This window comes from Canis aureus, chromosome 27, assembly GCF_053574225.1.
Source record: "Canis aureus isolate CA01 chromosome 27, VMU_Caureus_v.1.0, whole genome shotgun sequence".
Taxonomy (NCBI): domain Eukaryota; kingdom Metazoa; phylum Chordata; class Mammalia; order Carnivora; family Canidae; genus Canis; species Canis aureus.
In genome coordinates this window covers 21,943,701-21,966,505 of record NC_135637.1, presented here as the reverse complement: position 1 = coordinate 21,966,505, position 22,805 = coordinate 21,943,701, and the positions used below count along the sequence as shown (strand labels likewise).

General features: G+C 43.6%; 1 long non-coding RNA gene across 3 annotated transcripts in view; it reads right to left on the bottom strand.

Annotated features, from left to right (window-relative positions):
* The window catches only part of LOC144300044 (uncharacterized), a 65,192-nt gene that overhangs the window by 38,092 nt on the left and 4,295 nt on the right, over positions 1 to 22,805 (bottom strand). For all 3 annotated transcript variants that reach the window (XR_013366686.1, XR_013366685.1, XR_013366684.1), the window contains exons 2-3: positions 17,302 to 17,481; positions 7,918 to 15,273 (exon numbers count right to left, since the gene is read on the bottom strand). This is a non-coding gene — a long non-coding RNA (uncharacterized LOC144300044). The remainder of the gene's footprint in view (positions 1 to 7,917; positions 15,274 to 17,301; positions 17,482 to 22,805) is intronic.

Sequence of the window (22,805 nt, the reverse complement as noted above, 5' to 3'; positions counted from 1 at the left end):
GCGAGGCACCAATCCTCAGAGTGGTTTCCTCACAGTGCTTGTATTGGGTTGAATAATGTCCCCCCAAATTTTGTGCTCACCCAGCACCTGTGAATGTGTGACCTTATTTGGACATGGGGTCTTTGCAGATGTGGCCGAGTTAAGATGAGGTCACACTAGGTTACAGTGGACTCCAAATCCAACAATTGATATCTTTATAAGGAAAGGGAGATGTAGGGACACAAATGGACAGGAGAGACAGCTGTGGGAAGACAGAGGTTGAGACTGAAGGGATGCGGTCATCAAACCAAGGAGCACCAGTGCCACCAGAAGCTGGAAGAGGCAAGGAAGGACCCTCCCCTCAGAGCCTTCAGAGGGGACTGTGGGCCTATCAACCTCAGTTTTAGATTTCTGGCCTCCAGAACTGTAAGAAAATAAATTTCTATAGTTTCAAACCACCTAGTTTGGAGTAATTTGTTAGGACAGCCCTAGGAAACTAATACAGTGCTAACATAGTACCTTGCCCATGGTCAATTCTCGATAAATGTTTGTCGAATGAGTGTGAGAGAATGAGTGAAATGAATTGGAAACAGAGTCTGACAGGGATTATAGCTAAACAACTATGCCAGGCTCTCTGGCAACCACAGTTAATGTTCAACAGTCTCTCCCAATACTGATCTATTCATTCGTTCATTGTTTACCATTTGTATTTATTGAGCTCTTGATTTGGCCCAGGTACTAGGCACTGAATAGCAACCCCATTTTAACTAAGGCAAGGATTTGGTAACCGGTCTCTTTCTAGTCACCACCTCCCCATGTACCTGTGTTTTGATCGATGACTCCCCAGAAGCCACCCAACCATGCTTGCACAATAAAAGGAGAGAAGAAAATTTAATAAGATTCCAAATTGCCTTCCCTTGAATTCAAATTGCTTCATATATTATGTTCATGGTAACTACTCTAGTCCCTATTTTTTCTCAACACCCCCCCCACTTCCTTTCTAATACAAGACAAGTTCTTGTGTTAATGAATTCTAGATTTTCATTTAATAAATGTTGTGTGGGAAGCTTCATTATTTGCAACTTCATCAATCTAAAGCGGACACATACATGCCCTCTTTCTAAGTACCTGGGATCAATAGAGCATGATTCTCACGTACTGGGCCCTATGACTGCCAGCAAGAAGAATTCAGTAATTGAAAAGACCTTATAAATCAATACAGCCAAATTGAAAACTCTAAGAGAACTCCACATCATTCACCGAGGCGCTTGTTAAGACTTCTCTTTACTTTCAGAGGGGAAAAAAACAACACTGGTGAAAGGTTGAAGAGGGGGCAAAAGAAAACAGATATTTCTATTCAATCCTAATCACTTGGCGGAGCCAGTGGAGCTCCTCCTTAGCAGGTGGATTTAATTTAGTTTTGATTACTTGTCCTGATTAGGTTTGGTGGGGCTTTTTGTCTTTTACTCTATGCAAACATAAGGTCTCTCCACTCCAGACCATGTAGGGATGGTTTCTGAGTCTTCTCCAGGGAGGCACTGAGAGCCGGTTCACCATAAGTATGCAAGATAATAGGTACTCAGTAAGTGTTGCAGGGGCGCCTGGATGGCTCAGTCAGTTGAGCGTCTGCCTTCAGCTCAAGTCATGATCCCAGGATACTGGGATTGAGTGCCACATTGGGCTCCATGCTCAGTGGGGAATCTGCTTCTCCTTCTCCCTCTGCCCCTCCCCTCCCCTCTGCTCATGCTCTTTCTCTCAAATAAATAAATAAATAAGATCTTTAAAAAAAAAGTGTTGGGGGGCAGTCCTGGAGGCTTAGTGGTTTAGCACCACCTTCAGCCCAGGGCATGATCCTGGAGACCCGGGATCGAGTCCCATGTTGGGCTCCCTGCATGGAGCCTGCTTCTCCCTCTGCCTGTGTGTCTCTGCCATGCTCTCTCTCTCTCTCGCTCTCTCTGTCTCCATGAATAAATAATAAAATCTTAAAAAAAAAAGTATTGGGGATTTCAGTTGAATTGCACTGAACTAGTGACCATTACCCTACAGTCTTTAAAGAACTGGAATAGGGGCACCTGGGTGGCTCAGTCAGGTCATGATTCCAGGATCATAGGAGTGAGCCCTGCATCAGGCTCCCTGCTCAGTGGGGAGTCTACTTCTCCCTCTGCCTGCTGCTCCCCTGCTTGCGTGCTCTCTGTCTCCTGTCTCTTTCTGTCAAATAAATAAGATCTTAAAAAAAAAAAAAAGAAGAAAGAAAAAAAAACAGAATAAAAGAGAACCCCCTTCTCTCTGTTCCCATGCACACTCCTCTTGCCTAATAATTCTCTACCATGGCTATAAGAGTTGAATGAAATTTATGTTGAGTGCCCACAATGCAGCTAGGGTTGTTTTCTCCCTACCATTTGCTTCCTGATTGTGGTAAGAAAATCAAAATCAGTTAATGTAAATTACCCACCCTGCAGGGAGAGAAATAATCTGTCAGTTGATGGTGACAACTAGATGTTTGGATGTTTCAGAGATGCTTAGAACACAACCTGCACAAACCTGCACCGACCATCTGCATCCCCACTTTGAGTCTCCCCCTACACTTCACTCACAAAATGGAAACTCCACTTATCCATGGGGTTGAACAGTTCTGCCTGCCACCCCACCCCCACCCCACTACATCCACTCCACAGCCCAGTCCCCATGTCTACTCTCCTTCCTAAATATTTCTGGGTTCCATCCATCTCTCCCCATCTCCATTACCACCACTCTGTGCCATGCCAGACAGATCTTTCATATGTCACTACAACTGCCCCCTGCTAAATCCCCCATCCCCATCCCTGCCCAAAGGATCTTCCTAAAACTCATGTCTGATTATGTCACATGCCTGTGTATTAAAACCCTTTGATCATTTCCCATTGATTTTGGATTAAGGACAAATTCTTGATACTTTATAAAGAAAGATCTGGTCCCTGCCCATCTTTCCTGCCTCATGTTGTTCCATCCCTACTCCCACCCCTAACCTTGCTCCCTGCACTGTAGCTACACTGGCTACCTTTCTATTTCTTGGACAGCCCCTTCCTCCCACACTTCTACTTATTCATCCCTTGAGGCTGTTTCATTGTCTCCTCCTCAGACAACCCCTCCCCTCACCCCACAAAGCTAGGTTTGACTCTATTATATATTGTTGAAGACTCCCCCCTTTTCTTGCTTTTATAACACTTATCACAAGTGTAAATACAGTAGTCCCCCCCACCCTTATTCTGTTTCAGCTACCCACGGTGCAATGCAACCCAGAAGTAGACGATCCTCCTTCTGATACATGGTCAGAAGGCTCATAGTAGCCTAACACTAAGTCACAATGCCTATGTCACTCACCTCACTTCATCCCATCACAGAGGCATGTTATCATCTCACGTCATCACAAAAAGGGTGAGTTCAGTACAATAAGATATTTTGAGAGAGATGACATTCATGGAACTTTTATTAAAGTATATTGTTATAATTGTTCTATTTTTGTATTAGTCGTTGTTAATCTATTTCTGTGCCTAATTTATAAATTAAACTTTGTCATAGGTGTGTATGTTATTAAAAAGAAAACTACTTAGGCCAAGTGACCAAATCAGGACTTAATATCTAACTTAACTGCACTCCAATCTCCCCTAGAAATTTAGTCATCAGGTCTAAATTCAGTCCTGGTCAGTCAGGAATTTTCTGATCCACACTAAAGAGATCATCTGTCACATGGGCCCTCTCCATTCCTTAAAGGAAGAGATGATCCACCTGATAAGACTCACTGCCCTTCTCCCTAAGGTAAGGTGACCTTGCCTGGACCAAACCTTTCTTTTCTTTTGCTAATAATATCCTTACCCACCCTCCTCTCTCTAAAGGTCTTCCAGTTTGTACAACTCCTAGGAGCTCTCCTCTACTTGCTAGACAGGTTGCTGCCTGATTCATGAATCACTTAATAAAAGCAATGAGATCTTCAAAGTTACTCAGTTGAATTTTGGTTTTTACAATATATATGAACAAACATAGTATATATAGGGTTCAGGCTTATCTGTGGCTTCAGGCACAAGGGGCAGGGTGTCTTAGAATGTATCCCCCATGGTTAACAGGAAACTACTATAAGTGATTTTTGTGTAATTGCTTGTTTAAATAGTTTTTGTCTAGCTAGACTATAAGCACCATGGGGCAGGTCCCTCTTGTGTTCAGCACCTGAAGTTTTTAGGACTCAACAATACACAGGCTTCAACATGTAAATTAATTTGTTCCTGACAAATTGAAAAGAATGCTAGTTATCAAAATATAATCATATGTTTGCCAGGGCACCTGGCTAGCTCAATTCTAGAACATTAGACTCTTAATCTCAGAGTCGTGAGTTCAAACCCCACACTGGACATGGAGCCCACTTAAGATTAAAAAATATAGAGGCACCTGCGTGGTTCAGTGATTGAGCATCTGCCTTTGGCTCAGGTTGTGATCCCGGGGTTCTGGGATCAAGTCCCACACCTTTGGGGAGCCTACTTCTCCCTCTGCCTATGTCTCTGCCTCTCTCCCTCTGTGTGTCTCTCATGAATAAGTAAAATCTTAAATATATATGTGTGTGTGTACTCATTATGTGCTATTAAAAAGTAGTGGTGGGGTATACATATAGAAAAAGACTAGAATAATATATATCAAAAAGCCAAAAAAAAATTATCTTCACTCTGGATAGTAGGATCATGGATCATTTTAGTGTATTTTTTGGTTCTTCCTATTTTATGACTTTCCAGCGATGGACATGTATTATTTCTTTAATAATAAAAAAACTAGCTATTTTATTTCTTTAAAAATCTTTTTTCCTGGGAACACATGGGTGGCACAGTCGGTTAAGCAGATGACTCTTGGTTTCAGCTCAGGTCATGATCTCAGGGTTATAGGATGGAGCCCCACATCGGGCTCCACACTCAGTGTAGAGTCTGCTTAAGAGTCTCTTTCCCTCACCCTCTGCCCCTCCAGTTCATGCTGTTTCTTTCTTCTCTCTCTTTCAAATAAATAAGTAAAATCTTTTTTTAAGGAATTTTTTCCTTTTTTCCCTTAATTTATCTACCAATGTGTGACAGCACTGGCTGGTAAGCAGTAGGTGGTTATCCAAAAGGCTAGGCCAAATATTCAGCAACAAAAATATTGACCTTAGGGACTTTGGTTTATTCAGATGTGAGGTCAAAATAACTGAGCTGAGAATTAAAAGTCTGGGTTCAAGTCCCAATTCCTATATTTAGCTTTCTGAGTCTCAGTTTCCTCTGGTGTAAGATGAGGACAAGGTCTGTGTGAAATGAAGTAATACAGATCCAAGTTCATCATTAGGATACATAGGGCTAGTCAAAGGTTAACCTTAAGAGCGGGCAGTTTGTAATGGTTAGGAAGGAACGAGATGACAGCAGGTGGAGTCTTAGCCCAGCCACCTGCCAGCTACGTAGTCTTCATCAAAGCAGTTCATCCCTTAAGCCTTGGTTTTCACATTTATAAGTGGAGTGACACTAGTACCAAGTTCATAGGGTTATAGTGGGGATTAAGGGAGGTGACGCATCTCAGGTCCTTAGTGTTGTGCCTGACACATGTGCGTTTCATAATATAAAATGATTATTTTTTATTTATTCCACCATGTTTTCATCCCCATTTCTCTCCCACTCATTCCAAGGCAGTGGTACCCACACCCATAATCCTGACCCACACACTTTTCCTCTGCTTCTGATTGCAAAACCACCATCAATTCAGAATGTCTCTGGGCTCTCAAAGCTCTTATCCATTTGCTCTATCAAACCCACAGGCAGGGGGATCCCTGGGTGGCTCAGCGGTTTAGTGCCTGCCTTTGGTCCAGGGTGTGATCCTGGAGTCCCAGGATCGAGTCCCGCATCAGGCTCCCGGCATGGAGCCTGCTTCTCCCTTTGCCTGTGTCTCTGCCCTCTCTCTCATGAATAAATAAATAAAATCTTAAAAACAACAACAACAAAAAACAAACCCATGGGCAGCCAAGTCCCCGGGGGAAATCTTGAAGGTGAAAGGCCAAAGAACACCACTCGCCCTCCAGAAAGCCATCTTCCTCCTCACCATGAGTACAGCTCTAAAAGGAATCCAGTGAGTAGCTCAAAGCCACAGTTTAGGTTATGCTAACAACCCTGGCCTGAGGACTTGGAGCAGGAAAGGAATTACAGTCAACCAGGTTCTTCCAGAAAAAGGAATGGTGGTATGGGACAGTGGGAGGGAGTGGGATGGTGAGTAGACTCCAGAAAAAGGAAGTTGTTTGCGAGTTGAAAAAATAAAGGAAATTCAAATTAAAACAGCAAAAGGATATCCTTTTTGCTAATCAGATCAGCAAAAACAAAGTGCTAGAAATTGCCTTCCAGTGCCATTGATGGAGTAGAGTTGGAAGCCACTGTGATGAACATGTAAACTAGCACAACATATCCCATAGCAACAGCCCACTCCCATCAGAGTTCCAAACTTGCACAACCTTTACCCTCCCAGCTATCAGATGCATGTTTTCTACAAAAACACATGCACAAATATTATGGACAAGATTGTGCATGAAACACAGAAAAAGCTGGAAATAATTAAATGACTATCAACAGGAACATGAAGCATACATATTCCATCGGAATATTTCATTGGAGAGTTAAGTATCTTTTAAAAATGAAGTTGTTCTTGGGGCATGTGGATGGCTCAATTGGTTTGAGTGGCTGACTCTTGGTTACAGCTCAGGTCATGATCTTGGGGTTGTGGGATGGAGTCCTATGTTGGGCTCTGTGCTTGGTGCAGAGACTACTTGGGATTCCGTCTCTCCCTCTCTATCTGCCCCTCCCCCACTCACACGGATATGCATGTGCGACTCTCTCTCAAAAAAAAAAAGATCTTGTACTCACAAGACTTATTTCTAAGTGACAAAAAGCAAGTCCCAGACCTGTAAGTATTATATGAAAAGTATCATTAGAAGAGAAACGCAAAACTACATTTAGGCATATACACAGGTTATAAGCAGAACAAGTTAGGGGTCTTAGGAGAAAGAAAGATGAGGGATAGCTTTGTGACATAAGAAAAGCCATTTTAGGTCCCTGCCATCTTGTGATCTACTTGCCCAAAGAGCATTTCTTGCAGAATTTCCTGGGGTATGTTGAAATTGCAGAATAGACCCCACAGATAATGCTTTTAAGGGGGGCGTAGGGAGATAGGGAAATGGGTGGGTAAGAGTTCTTACATAAAAATGTAAGAACAAGCAGACACTGTCAAGCCAGGAGATAGCCTAACATCAAGACAATAAATCAGAGGTGAAACTGATACGGGAGAGCGTGGTTCTTGGTCTCACGGAGTCGAAGAATGGATCTCGTGGACACAGGAGAGTGAGGAAAGGGACAGAAATTTATTAAGTAAAGATACAGAGAAAGCTCTCAGGAGTGAGAGGTCTCGACACGGTTGCCACTGAAGGCTTGTAGGGTTGATCTTTAATCAGAAGCCTAATCAGGGAACCTAAATCCTCTTAACATTATCTATTGATACCACCATTGAGTAAGGACTATTGATGACATATTTAATGGCTTACTTCTTTGGGGTCTGGTTATTCTTTGTTGGTCGCAGATGACTGTCATAAAAAGCTGCCCTCCCTGCCCACACCTAGGCAGGGTGGTCTGGCTTGTTCTTTTATCTCTGGTTTCCTTACACCTCAGCATTTTGGGGATTTTTGTTAGCCTGCTTCCATGGCCCCCTTCCTAGCCCTGCCTACCCCTGTTTGTCCCTAACTCCTTCCTCCCCCTGGAATAGTAACCCAAGCTGCTGTTAGGGAATGGGACAATGATCACTCTGGCTGTTATTTGCCTTTAAGTGGCTGACAGGTACCCGGTTTTGATGTTTGTTACGAGAAGAGGCTATCCAAGGGAAAGAAGTCTCCCAGGAAAGAAATGAGAGTCCCCATTTACTCACCCTTTGCTGGGACTGATCCCAGGTTTCGGCATCAAAATGATGCAGGAGAGCTTGGTTCTTGTCTCATGGAGTTGAAGAATGGATCTTGCAGACACAGGAGAGTGAGGAAAGTGACGAAAGTTTATTAAGATACAGAGAAAGTCCTCAGAAGTGAGAGGGGACCCGACAGGGTTGCCACTGAGGACTTGTAGGGTTGGTCTTTTATTGGAAGCCTAATCAGGGAACCTAAATCCTTTTAACATTATCTATTGACATCAACATTGATAACATCTTTAATGGTTTACTTCTTCTTTGGGGTCTGGTAGGTTATTCTTTGCTGGTCACAAGTAGCTATTATAACAAGACACCCTCCTCGCCCACACCTTAGGGCAGGGTGGTCTGGCTTGTTCCTTTATCTCTAGTTTCCTTACACCTCAGCATTTTTGGAATTTTTGTTAGCCTGCTTCCATGGCCCCCTACCTAGTCCTGCCTAGCCCTGTTTGTCCCTACCAGTGCTGGTTCAAAAGTAAAGATTGACCTGAGGTACATTCTTGAGTTATCTCTGCAGGATCTAAACCTCTGAGCACTCAGATGCCAGACCAACTAAAGACAGAGAATTGGTAATGTTGACTTCTACCTGGACTCTGTCACCTTAAGATGACTTTTGCCCCCATTCCATGCTGAGGCCCCTTCATAAATATGTATGCGCTCTTAGCTTGAAACTTCCCCAGTTTTGTTGATTGAGGGGACCTTGCTTTGGGTAATATCCCAGGTGTTCTCCTTTCTCCTTCCAAGTAAAACCCTTTCTTTTCCTCCTATTCTGTTTTTTTTATAATAAATTTATTTTTTATTGCTGTTCAATTTGCCAACATACAGAATAACACCCAGTGCTCATCCCATCAAGTGCCCCCCTCAGTGCCCGTCACCCATTCACCCCTACCCCCCGCCCCCCTCCCTTCCACCACCCCTAGTTCGTTTCCTAGAGTTAGGAGTCTTTATGTTCTGTCTCCCTTTCTGCTATTTCCTACCCATTTCTTCTCCCTTCCCTTCTATTCCCTTTCACTATTATTTATATTCCCCAAATGAATGAGAACATATAATGTTTGTCCTTCTCAGATTGACTCATTTCACTCAGCATAATACCCTCCAGTTCCATCCATGTTGAAGCAAATGGTGGGTATTTGTCATTTCTAATGGCTGAGTAATATTCCATTGTATACATAAACCACATCTTCTTTATCCATTCATCTTTCGATGGACACGAGGCTCTTTCCACAGTTTGGCTATTGTGGACATTGCTGCTATAAACATCGGGGTGCATGTGTCCCGGTGTTTCATTGCATCTGTATCTTTGGGGTAAATCCCCAACAGTGCAATTGCTGGGTCGTAGGGCAGGTCTATTTTTAACTCTTTGAGGAACATCCACACAGTTTTCCAGAGTGGCTGCTTCTATTCTTTGGCTAGGTTGTGTCCTTTGGCTTGACAATCACCAAAAAGGGAACCCAGTTCTGGGTAACAAGGTGTGCAAATGCATAGGAAAAATCCTGCAAGGTTAAAATCCACATGGTTAAAAAGTAGATACTGAGGGATGAGTAGAGCTCAGAGAATTTTTAGGGTGGGAAACTACTCTGTATGATATTGTAATGCTGGATACGTGTCATTATAAATTTGTCCAAACCCATAGAACATACACTACCAAGAGCAAGCCTGAATATGAAGCTATGGACTCAGGGTGATAATGACGTGTTAAGTGTAAGCTCATCAATTGTAACAAATGTTCCACTCTGGTACAGGATGTTGGTAGTGGGGGAGCCTGTGCATGTGTAGGGGCATGGCATACATGAGAAATCTCTGTACCTTCTTCTCGGTTTTAACATGAACCTAAAATTGCTCTTAAAAATAAAGTTTATTTCAAAAATAAAATAAATATGAAAACATTTTCAAAAAGTGGATACTTCTGGAGAGAGGAGGGAGAGGACTTGTGCTTTCCATCCTATACAAAAAAGAAAAAAAGATCTAAGAAAAAAAATACAGAAATAAGGGAGGTGATGGGTGATCAGTAGAAAAACCTCACCTTCCCATACCATTTCCCATCCCTGCCATTCTTTATGAGAAGATAGATTTAGGTCCTACTTTTAAATATTCAGAAGGCTTTCAGACATATGCCTTGCTTTGAATTCTCTGCCCGCTCCCCTTGCCTGAATCTGCTTGGCATCCAATCCATGAAGGTCTCCCTGTGGGACTATGCTCCCACACAAGGGGCCCTAAGCACAGAGAAGGTCTAGGCAAAATTTACGCATGACGCAATTACAGTCTTGCATGATTTCCCACTTGTGTCTTTTTGTAAACCTTGATTTAAATTTCATTCCCTTAGCACATTCCCTTAGCACATTCTCTCCCCTTCCAGATATTTTTGCAATGGATATTGTGTTTTTTAAGACTTTTGGGGTTGCAAGTAAGAGAAACTAAATTAGCAAAAGGTGGAATTTATTATAAGCCTTGAGTAAATGTTTGTTGTTGCTGTTGCCTCTGCTATTATTAAAGACAGGACTTGGCTGGGTTTCAGGAACAGCTGGAAACAGGAACTGGTGTGCCATTAGAAATTTCATCTCCCTCCATTGCTCATCTCTGGTCCCGTTTCAGGCTGGCCTCTGACTCATATTTGAAATCCATGTCAAACCAGCTTTAGCAAAAAAGTTTGGGGGGAAGCCACTTATTGGCTTATATAACTGTGGCTTCAGGAACTCCTTCATTTAGGTGCTAAAACTGTGTCAATTACATGCTCATTTTGGAAGAGAGTGTAGAATCAGTCCTACTCAACTCACATGAACTTTCAATGAGGAAAAGGTGGTTCATGCCATGGCAAATCAGTGTATTGCCACCAAAAAAGATAGAAGAGATGCTAGATAGGGAGAAACAACACACATCCACTATAGGTCATCTCCTTCCACATTTCTCTCTCTCTCTCTCTCTCTCTCTCTCTCTGTGTGTGTGTGTGTGTGTGTGTGTGTGTGTGTCTCTGAAAACTGGCTTTTTCCTGACACTGATCTCTATGGTAGGAGATATGGCTGCCAACAGATCCTAAATCCACCTAGCCTGACTCTCAATCCCAAGCCCAAAAAATTTCAGTGAAGGTCTTGTATCAGTTATCTGCTGCTGCATAACAAATTATCCCAAAGCTAAGCAGCTTAAAAGAGCAACCACATTTATTATCTCACATAGTTTCCATGGGTCATGACTCAGGGTCTCTCATATGCCAGAAATCATCTGGAGGCTAGACCAGGGTGATAGAATCCATTTCCAAAATAGCTCGTGCACCTGGCTGGGAAGTTAGTTCTGGTTGTTACAGCTCTGCACCATGTGGGCCTCTCTTTAGAATGCCCATGAGTGATCCAGGACAGATCCTTTTTATGAACAGCCTTGTAAATCACGTATCATCATTCTATTCATTAAGATGAAGGCATCCAGCCCATATTCAAGGAAAAGGAAATTAGGCTTCACTGTTTGAAAGAAAGAGTATCAGAGAACTTGTGGATATATATATATTGAAACCATTACAGAGTTTATTAGTCTTTCTTGGGTCAAGTTTTCACCCTTGAACCAATCAACTGTGTCCAGAGGCAGGATCATGTTGTAACATGGCTATTCCATCTACAATCGTGTGGATATGGATAGAAAAGAAATTTCTAGAAAAAGAAGCTGCACAATCAGAAAAGAAAGAATTCTTCTCCTCCAGCTCCAGAGAGAAAAATCCCAGAGAAGTGTTCTAATTGGCTTAGCTTACATCACATGTCCCTCTCAAGAGTCATACATCGCAGTGGTCAGGGGCAGAATCTGGTGCCACAATAAGAAAATGGAGGAGGGGTCCACATGGTCATACATGATCATGCCTATGTTGTGTGACTTTAGGGGAGCCGCTTAGTCATTTTATGTCTTAGTTTCAACATCTCTTAAATAGGAATGAGAAGGCCTTCTGTATAGAGTTGCTACAACTATTAAATTGGGTGATATCATGAGAGACTCCTAACTCTGGGAAACAAACAAGGGGTAGTAGAAGGGGAGGTGAGCGGGGGGATAGGGTGACTGATTGACAGGCGCTGAGGGGGCACTGGATGGGATGAGCATTGGGTGTTACATTATATGTTGGCAAATCAAACTCCAATAAAAAAATAATACAAAAATATTTTTAATTAATTAAAATGAATAAATAAATAAAGTAGGTGATATCTGTAAAGCACAACATTCAGCCACATGAAGGTCTATTAAGATCCATACTGCTACAAGTCTATAAAACTTATCTCAAACTGGCATTTTTAAAAAGTAATATATAATTGGAAAGTCTCAGGGCCCACTCTTCATTTCTAATTCTCTTGGTTGTTACTTCTTCACTGTGGTTGACTTCCTCCATAAGCAGGATTTCCTCATAAAAGGAAAATAGCTGCAGCAGCTCCATGTCTCATGTTTGAAACCCACACAACACACACACACACACACACACACACACACACACAGAATGTCTTCCTCTGAACATCACAAGCAAGAGTCCTGCCATTAACCCTGATTGGACTGACTTAGGCCACATGGCCAACTCTGAATCAATCAATGTCCAGGGAAATGGATTGTACTGATTGCCTTAAGCCAATCAAAATCTACCCTGATGGCTGGGGTAGAGTCAGTCTTCCAGGAGCACATAGGACAGGTGGAGAGAGGTGGAATAAAAAACCAGATACTATTTGAAAAGAGGGTAAGAGAGAATGGGTGCTGTATGCCAGTGTTGACTTGCTGGCCAAATCAAGCCCACAGCCTGTTTTTATCTTTAATACAGTTTTATTGGAACACAGCCACATGCATTGTTCTTCATTGTCTTTGGCTGCTTTTGTATTAGAACAGCAGGTTGAGCAATTGCCACAGAGACCATGCAGCTCAAAAAGTCTAAAATATTTACTCTCAGGCCCTTTTCAGAAAAAGTTTGCAGACCCCTGCAGATAGGCAAATAATAGAATTTCTATTGCAATAGTACTCAAAAAAAATTTCCTTCACTTCCCTCTCCCTTCTCTTTTGAGAGACATCATGACAAACCAGCAGAGCAGGCATGTGTAGGCAGAGGATCTTTCTAGGGTCCATCAACTTCCACCCCATTGGCAATGACTAAACATGAAGCCACAGAATTCACATAAGGCAGAGGACTGGGTCGAGACGAGCTTTCATGGCTGCTGGAGCATATAGGCTCTGACTCCATTACCCATTGCAGAACTTCACCACTCAAAGATCAATGACGCAGCCTAGATGATGCTGGCAGCCCACGGGCTGCAGATCCCAATTTTTCCTCTGTGATAAATGAGGAGCAATCTCCAGAAACTCTAGCCTGAAAGACAGCCCTAGTTAAATTACTTTATCGCCCAGCTGAGAGATGGCCAGCTTGGAGAAGAGGTACTCAGGCAGCATGCTAACTAGAGCCAGCATTAGCACATGGGCTCTTTCTTGAGTACCAGACCCCTCCTTCCTCCTTCCCAACAAAGCACAGAACTCCACTCTGCAACTGGCCTCTGGAATCCACCCTCCTGCCATTCCACTTGTGAAAAAAGACTGGGCATCTGTGAAAAATATGCTCATCCTATATACATACATCCAGTGAGATCACTGTTTGCATGTTTGTTGAGTGGCAGAGAACTTATACATAATGATGTCCTTGCAGATATTTGAAATGCTGGTATATTGAGCTTAAAAGAGTGCTCTAGAGCAGTGCCTAAGTGCACAGGCATCAGAGAGATTCAGAATAGGGTTCAAATCTCAGCTCCTCAACTCACTCTCATGGGCAAATGTCTCCATTTGGGATCACTCAGAAATTTCCTCTGGGACAAGAATTGGAGTACAAGTAGTTTATTTAGAAGGTGACCTCTTGAAGTACCAGCAGGGGACAGGGGTCATGCAGGGTGTATATTAAGGTAGCTACCAAGATGTGCAACTGGAATTGAATTCTTCTGGAGACCCCTGGGAGCCAGTGCTGAACACTGCCTCAGTGGTAACTCATCCAAGGAACAAGGGAGCTGGGGTATTTATACACCAACTCCTCCTATAAGTCATTATTCAAGGGCTGCCCCTGGGGGCATTAAATCCCTGCCACTTCTGGCCTGCTATGCATGGGGACTCTGGTGGTCAATGAGATCCCTTGGGGGGAAAAAAGCTGCACATGCTGGCAATTAGAACCATGAAATGGTAAGACCTAACAGAGTAAGTGCAGAGGGGCACCAATAGCATACACTACAACAAGCAATCTAAACTCCCTGTTTCCTTATCTATAAAATGTAATAATACCTACTATCATGGGCTTGCTTTGAAGAGTAAAGGCAATACCATAAGTTATAATAATAAGAGTCAGCACAGTGCCTGGCGTAAGTACACATTCAATGGCAGCTCTGTCTATAAGACCCAGGTTGCACAATCAAATACACAATGAATGCCATGCTCATTTTTTTTAAAAATCAACCCTGACAAACCTCCCCTCTCCTACCTATGGCGTTAGTGAGAAATTCAATCTCCATATTTTGGAGGTGGTTCTCCCACCTTTCTAAGGTGGCACTGGAATCTGAGAGGCTTAATGTGGGGCTCAGGAAACAAAGGCTAGGCTTCTGGTCTTCAGTTCCCTATGTGTGGCTGATGGGCTATCATCCAGCTCTACAGAATTGTGTAAATTTGGCCACAGAAATCTTTGTGCAGACTGAAAGCCCCAGTAATCAGGGCCCATCTTCCTTTGGAGTATCCCAGTCCTTCCACACCACCCCATCCCAACCACCAGTGGGGTTCCAGCCATCCCCTCAGGACCCTACAGAGCATCACAGCATCTGTAGAGAGCCAACCAATCCCCTTCTGGTGTTGAGGAGTCTCCTTCCCTCCACTCCCACTGTATCTGATATTCCCCTATTCCTCAAAGGTACTTGTCTCCCTGTCTCTCCCTTTGAGACCTAAGACCAGCATCATCTAGGCTGCACATCATCATCGAGCTATGAATGGAGATGTTCTGTGACAGGCAGTGGAATCAGAGCCCTTCACTCTCCTACAGCATCCCTGAAAGCTCTCATTAACCCAGTCCTCTGCCTGATGTGAATTCACGGGCTTTGTAAGTAGGTCATTGGCTATAGAGTAGCTTTCAACTCCCCCTGGGACATTTGTGCCTGCAGATGACTACTTGTCCAGTTTGTCACAATGTGTAACAAGATGGAAAAGGAAAGAGAGAAGGAAACAAACATTTATTGAGTACCATAGTAGCAGACATGGCACATCCTGTCTACCTCGTGTCCATCCGCTTTTCCCCTTTACTAGCAGTATCTAGTACAGAGGAGAATTGACAAACAACTCCCCTGCATTCTGATTCTTTTCCTGTAGAAAAACAAAACACAAATTAATATCTCAATGAATTATCCTGCCTTATAAAACTTTGTGCTAAGTCAACTACCATCTCATACCAAATTCTAATATAAGCCAGTAGCAAGAGCCAATCATCTAGTGGGGAAAGAAAACGTCAAAACTGTAAATTCTATTTATTCATAGTTTGGTTGAGGTTTTTTTTCTGTGAATCTGAAACAAGTTAATTTTGGTAAAGGAGAATGCCTAGTCTTCAGCAAGTGCTCAATACGTGTTCAGTCTAGCACAGCAAATATGCCATTCTGGAGACATGTTCACACTCTGAGAAACAGAATTGTGTTATTTCTCTGGTAGTGGCCAAATGTCTGCTTCTCAAAACAAAACAATTACTTTTCCCAAAGGGATGGGAGAGTGATCCAGGAAAATATCACCTTGCCTCCTCACCATCAAAGGTAGCAAATGCATGAAAATTTAATACAGATAATTTGCATCTATTTGGGGCTTTTAGCATTTCAAAATGGTCTCACTTCAGTTGCTGTATTATGCAAGACTTCACAAGTGTCAGAAACTCAACTCAAAGTTATTAAGCCTAAAGGGAGAATTTACTGCCTGGTGTAACCTGGAAGTTTAAGTGTGGCTTAATCCAGGCACTCACAAGACAGCATCAATACTTGGTTCTTTTCTATTTTGTATCTGTGTGTTGGCTTCATTCTCAGGTTGGTGTGTCCTCCAGCATAACAATGACTGACACAGGTCCTTGCTTACATGCCACCAGCCAGAGAGACATTCCAGCAGAAAAAGAAGATCGGGCTCCTAGTATCTCTTGCCTTAGTCCTGGAAAGCATTGGACCAGCTCTGCAGTCATGTGCCTTACGTGAGCCAGTCACTGTGCTGGGGGATGGGTAGGTGCTCTGATTGGTCAGGCCTCACCTTGCCTATGCAGGTAGCCTAGAATGGGACTAATCAAAGAAGAGATGGCTCCTCACTATAAATCAGAGTGATGTTACCAGGAGGGGAGAAAGGTGCGCCAGGCAGGAATGCATAACTGGTGTCCCTGCAGGATCCACAGCTATCATGTAATTCTCACGGGGCCCTACGACCCCCAAAATGATCATGTGGGTCTTTTACTCTTTTTTAAATCTCAAAGTGAAACACACTCACTGTAATAATTACTTTTATTTTATAGATGAAGAAAGGGTCAAGAAAAACCCAAATTCTCAGTCACTCTGTCTCCAGAGTGGGGACCCTTACATCACTCAGCACATCTACGCACTGTCTTTTCTACCGAGGTCCATTTACAGGCCCAGGGGTCATTTTCAGGAATATCCAAATTCTTCTACTATATGTATCAATCAAAGCAACCAAATAGCATTCCTCATCCCTTGCTCACAACCCAGGAAAATCAAATTTCAGGTGCCTATTTTGCAGCCACCTGGAAGGGGAACTGATCACTGAGCCAGTAATTCTTTGTTGGGTTAATGCAGCAGTCACCTGGGTGCTTGTTTAAAACAGTTACTTCCTAAGCTCTACCCCACACACCTGTGAAATCAGACTCTCTCAGACAGTGGCATCCAGCTTCCAGGATGGTCCCCAGTGATTCCTGCCTCCCAGTGAATCTCTAGTATTTGCATCTTGTGTCCAGTCCCTCATCCTTGACTAGGCCTGCCCTATTGTCTTAGCTCCAGCTGCTATAACAAAAATGCCAAATGATGGGGTTGATGTAAACAATAAACTATTTTACAAGTTCTAGACTTGTAAAGTTAAAGATCAAAGTGCCAGAGCTCACTTCCTGGTTCAAAGATCACCATCTTTTTGCTATGTCCTCACCTGGGAGAAAGGGGCAAGGGAAATCTCTGTGGTCCCTTTTATAAATATCCCATTCATGAAGACCTTCATGACCTAATTACCTCCCAAAGGCCCCACTTCTTAAACCATCCCATTGGGGATTAGGTTTTTAACACATGGACAAACACTCAGTAACCAGTAGGATATTGTGGGAGCTGACTTCTGCAGCCAGGTCATAAACAACATCACATTGTCTACCTTGTTCTCTCTTGAATCACTTGTTCTGGGGAAGTCAGCCGCCATGTCATGAAGATGCTCAATCAGCCTTACGGAGGCTTCCATACGCTGAGGACCTGAGTTCTGCTGACAGCCATGTGAGAGAGCCCCAGCCGCAGCCCAGCTCCAGTTCACAATCTGACGGCAACCTCATGAGACCACCTGCCAAAACCAACCAGCTAAGATGCTATCTGATTCCTGACCCTCAAAAGCTATGTGAGGCACAAATTCACTGTTGTTTTAAGCTGTTATGTTTCATGGTAATTTGTTACATAGCAGTAGATAGTTATTCTACAGAGTGAGCCCAGAAATCTGCATTTTTTATAAGCTTCCTGAGTAAGTTAGATATACATTTGTCAAAGTCACTGCAGCCCCAGGATGTTCCTGCAGCACTGTATAGACAGTGACATCAGTACTCTCCAGGGAATTAGGAAGCAAATTATAGTCCACCCCCAAATTATAGACAGTAATACAGAGTACACAGCTACCTTATCTTTTTTCAAAGGAGGCCCAGTATCATTTCATGACACATTGAATGAAAAAGCAGTTAGCATGTACTATGCCATCCCATTTTTGTTTTATAGGTGGTATTATTATGTAATCCCTCATGCCCCAGGAGTCACCAACCTGTAAATATAAAATAAAGTCTTCTATTCCTTAAAGAGAGTTCCCTTTACTCCTAAATTATCAAGGCACAAGCCCACAGCAGCCTAATTGCTTAGAATTAGTCCTTTCTTTTTCCTTTTTTTTTTAAGATTTTATTTATTTATTCATGAGATACGAGAGAGAGAGAGAGAGAGAAAGAGAGAGAGAGAGAGGCAGAGACACAGGCAGAGGGAGAAACAGGCTCCATGCAGGGAGCCCAACATGGCACTCGATCCCGGGTCTCCAGGATCACGCCCTGGGCCGAAGGAGACATTAAACCACTGAGCCACCCGGGCTGCCCAGTCCTTTCTTTTTCTAAGGGTTCCTCAAGAACCTACTGAGTTCAGGAATGAGTCCACATGTCCTTTTGACTTTGGCCTCCTGCCACCCCATCTCTGTGTTCTGCAGGTATGACTCCCACCTCTGGCCCAGGAGGCAAGATGCTGTTCCGCCATCCAAATTCCCCACACAGACCTCGAAAATATCCAAGTGAAACCAGGCTGTAGGGTTGGCTTGTTTTTACACATGTATAATACACGAAAATCCCATTCTAAAAATTAGTTTTAAGTGGGGGATGGGGTAGGTAGTAGAGGCAGCAGCGCATAGTGGTTCAAATCCTGACTCCACCTCTTAAGTGGGCACTGTTGACTCCTTTCTTGATGTGCCCCTGCCCATCACAAATTCAAGGCCACAGTTCCTATTGTTTTCTATGTATATAGCGCCCCCTGGAGGTGTGCCTTTGTTTCTGCATCATAATAAGGATCCTAATCTTAATCCATAGGGTCATTATTAGGATTGGACAGGTTAACTCATTCAAATAAAGCCCCTCAACAATGTGTGGCCCAGAACAAGCACTCAGCCATGTTGCCTGATATTTTAATTGCCATCATTAGTGTCTATATAGACCCTACACAGAATCCCACTGCCCTCCTTAGAAGTCACCCCCCCCCCTTATTGTGTAAGCAGGCACCTTTGCAGAGTGTTCTCTCTGTATGCACTTACATACACAGAGAAACATAGTTCTGCACTGGCTTTTTGCTTTTTGAATGAATGGGATCACTCTCTATGAATTGCTCCTTAGCATTGTGTATCAGAGAAACATCCACATCCACAAGTATGGATCTGCCTCACTTTAGTGGGGACACACCATGGTTTGTCTAATAATCCCCATGAGATGGACACCTAGTTTATTCTGTTTTATGCTATTGCAAACAACCCTTTTGGTTTGATGCTGCAAAGAATGCCAATACATGTCCATCACACTAGTATTTAGATGAGATTCCTAGAGGTGGCATTTGTGGACCAAAGGATATTTGCATTCCAAATATTGACAGGTCCTCAGACTTTGAAATTACTACAGTTGGCAAGATAAGAGAAGAGACATAGTAACATGAAGATTACTTTTGAACCATTGTTAAGAAAGTTTCCTCTCTTTCAATCCTGAAGAGCGGACACCACATCCAAGCTCCATGGCAAGGAGCTTGCTCACTTAGCACTTATGATGTTTTTTTGGGGGGAGTGGGGGGTGGTATCCACTCCTCCAAGTTCCCACCCAGCTCCTTCTGGGCCAAGAAAAATGAGGAAGAAGACTTCTTGCCAATAGACCAACAATACCTCCTCATGAACCAGGGGAACTGCTCCCCCATGGAGAAGTCCTAGTGTCACATGCAGTGAATCTCGTGGCCCAAAGAAGACAACCACATTGCCTGTAGGATAGTTCCAAGTCTGTCTGTTGGGTCTTATACATCACCACCGGAAAGGAGACCAATGCTGGAGGCCTGAGTCCTCCTCGCCAGATCAAATGTGCACATCCCTCCTGCCACCATCTGGCTCTCATCCCCACCATCAGTGAGCAAATGCTTAGGGGAGAATATACACCCCATTTCCCACAAGCAAACAGGCACATTCAGGCCTGAAGCAGCCCACTTCCAAGTTCAGAAACAGATTTTTCTCCAACACTGCAGGGGCACATCTGCTAGCACACACACGTGCACACACACGCACACACACGGTTTGCATTACATTCTTCTGAGAACACTTAACAGCCCTGTCTCTGGTTTCAGCATTTGGGTTTTCAGGGTCTCCCTCAAGAACTGTAGATAGATATTTTTCTTTTCTGCTCACTGAGTGCTCACACACAGAATCAAGGGATATTCCTTCTCAAACAGAAATTCCAGTCTCCCTCCCAGAAAGTAGGAAATGCATGTAATGTTTTAAATATGAGTTTTCTGGGGTGCCCGGGTGGCTCAGCTGGTTAAGCATCTGCCTTCGGCTCAGGTCATGATCCTGCAGTCCCAAGATTGAGCCCTGCGTCGGGCTCCCTGCTTAGAGGGAAGTCTGCTTCTTCCTCTGTCCTTCACCCATCTCATGCTCTTTTCTCATTCTCTCTCTCAAATAAATAAAATCTTTTTTAAAAAATAAATAAATTAGGGTTTTCCCAAGCATTTCCCCAAAATGTGCAAGTTGATTCTACTCCAAGAATCCTATTAAATATACATTTATATTTTTCATTCCTTCAACCATATCTACTGAGCACTTCTACATGTCAAACATCAGTCTGGGTGCTGAGGACACAGAAGTGGGAAAAACAAGCCAAGACTTTGCAGGGATTACATTCCAGGGGACATACACATGGTGGGGGGTTGGAGCCTACAAAATATTTTTAAGTAATAATGGTTATTCTGAGGTTTGTGAAGACAGCAGACCTTTTTGTTTTCCTTTTATGTTTTGCATTATTTGAAACTTTCCTGTGTGGGGAAAAAAAAAATCATGGTTTAGAAGAGTATCATTGTGAGTGTGTGCTCACAATATAGTGCCACGTGAAAACCACTGACTACAGAAGGATATGCAATGTGCTATTTTTGGTTATATATATATTGTGTGTGTGTGTGTGTGTGTGTGTGTTGCTGGTGGTAATTTGTGACTGGAGGAATTATAAAGGATTCTGTTATTTCATTTTCTTTGTGCCCTTCTGTGTTTTCCAAGAGTCACACACTGAGCACACACAGCTTTTATGAATACAGGGGAAATGTTATCGAACACCCGGAATGGCTGCCTAGCCCTAAGGTATTCTATCCATCAGTCTATCAGATTGCCAGAATGTTCTCCATTAGAGTCACTCATATGATTAAACACTGTGTTCATGGAGGCTCCTGTTAAAATACGGAAGAGGAATAGCACACTGGCCTCTGTGAGGGTTCACGCGGTGAGGTGGGAATGTGAACGAGGGGATCGAGAAACAAACTGTTGCTCTGGAGAGCAGAGAGGTCCTCCCTGGCTCAGCAAGCCAAGGACAGAGAGGGAACGGCCGGAGGAGTGGACACCAGCGTGGCCGAGTGGGAATGACGTGGCTAGCCTTGCTGGGAGGCTGGGGGGAGGAGGGAGGACTCCTGTCCTGAGGGTTATTCTGGAAGCGAGGTCAGTGCTAATTAGCAGACTAATGAACAACCTGTTTGCTCCGAGGAAAAGGACACCTATTTGTGGGAGGTTTTCTCAGTCGTGAATGGCTGGGCCCCAGTTTTCAGAAGCAACGTCTGGAGTGACATCACTGTCCTCTGTCACAGCTGCCAGAGCTGAATGTCACCACAGCACCCAAACGACTCACTCACCCATCTCTCTCTCTCTCTCTCTCTCTCACTGTATGTTTTCATCCATTGTCCTGTTTGGTACCATCTGACAGAGAAGGGGGTCCTCAGCACCCCAGCAGGAGAGCAGAGGGGAGGAAGGGCCCGCCAGCAAAGAGGTGGATCCTTCCTGATGTAATCCTACCAGGCACACCTCTGCTCTGTGCTTCCTGCACTCTGCATGTTCCCGGTGCCTGCATCCAAGTGACCCTCAAAGCCTCCTTCTGCTAAGACACTGTGATCACCCACACCTGAGGCGGAGGATGGGGCGTGGGGGCGTGATTTAGCCAACATCCCCGAATGAGTCCATCTCTGTGATCTCTGACATCACTTCACTCAGCCTCCACTACAGCCCATCCCTCCTGCCCTCCCGGAAATCTGAGGTGCAGGAACCATAATCATCAAGGGAAGGTTAATATTACAATAGCATCGCACCCAAATTAAGACAGACAAGTTCAAATCTTTCACCTTTACCCCCAGTCCTATCAACCTGTCAGCAAGTTTTGTTGGCTCTTCCTTCAAAATATAGTGGGGATCCAGTTCCTCCTTTTAACTGAGGCCACGTGAGGCCAAGGCACCAGGATTTCTGCTGCCTCAGCCTCGGCGAGCTCCCCGCTTGCACACTTGCTCCCCCGCAGGCTGGTCACACACGTAGCAGCCAGAGTCCTCTCTTGAAAATACCGATTGGATCATGTGTCTCTGGTGGCACTTAAAATAAAACATCCATAAACCACATCTTCTTTATCCATTCATCTTTCGTTGGACACCGAGGCTCCTTCCACAGTTTGGCTATAGTGGCCATTGCTGCTAGAAACATCGGGGTGCAGATGAATGGATAAAGAAGATGTGGTTTATGTATACAATGGAATATTACTCAGCTATTAGAAATGACAAATACCCACCATTTGCTTCAACGTGGATGGAACTGGAGGGTATTATGCTGAGTGAAGTAAGTCAGTCGGAGAAGGACAAACATTATATGTTCTCATTCATTTGGGGAATATAAATAATAGTGAAAGGGAAAATAAGGGAAGGGAGAAGAAATGTGTGGGAAATATCAGAAAGGGAGACAGAACGTAAAGACTGCTAACTCTGGGAAACGAACTAGGGGTGGTAGAAGGGGAGGAGGGCGGGGGGTGGGAGTGAATGGGTGACGGGCACTGGGTATTATTCTGTATGTTAGTAAATTGAACACCAATAAAAAAAAATAAAAATAAA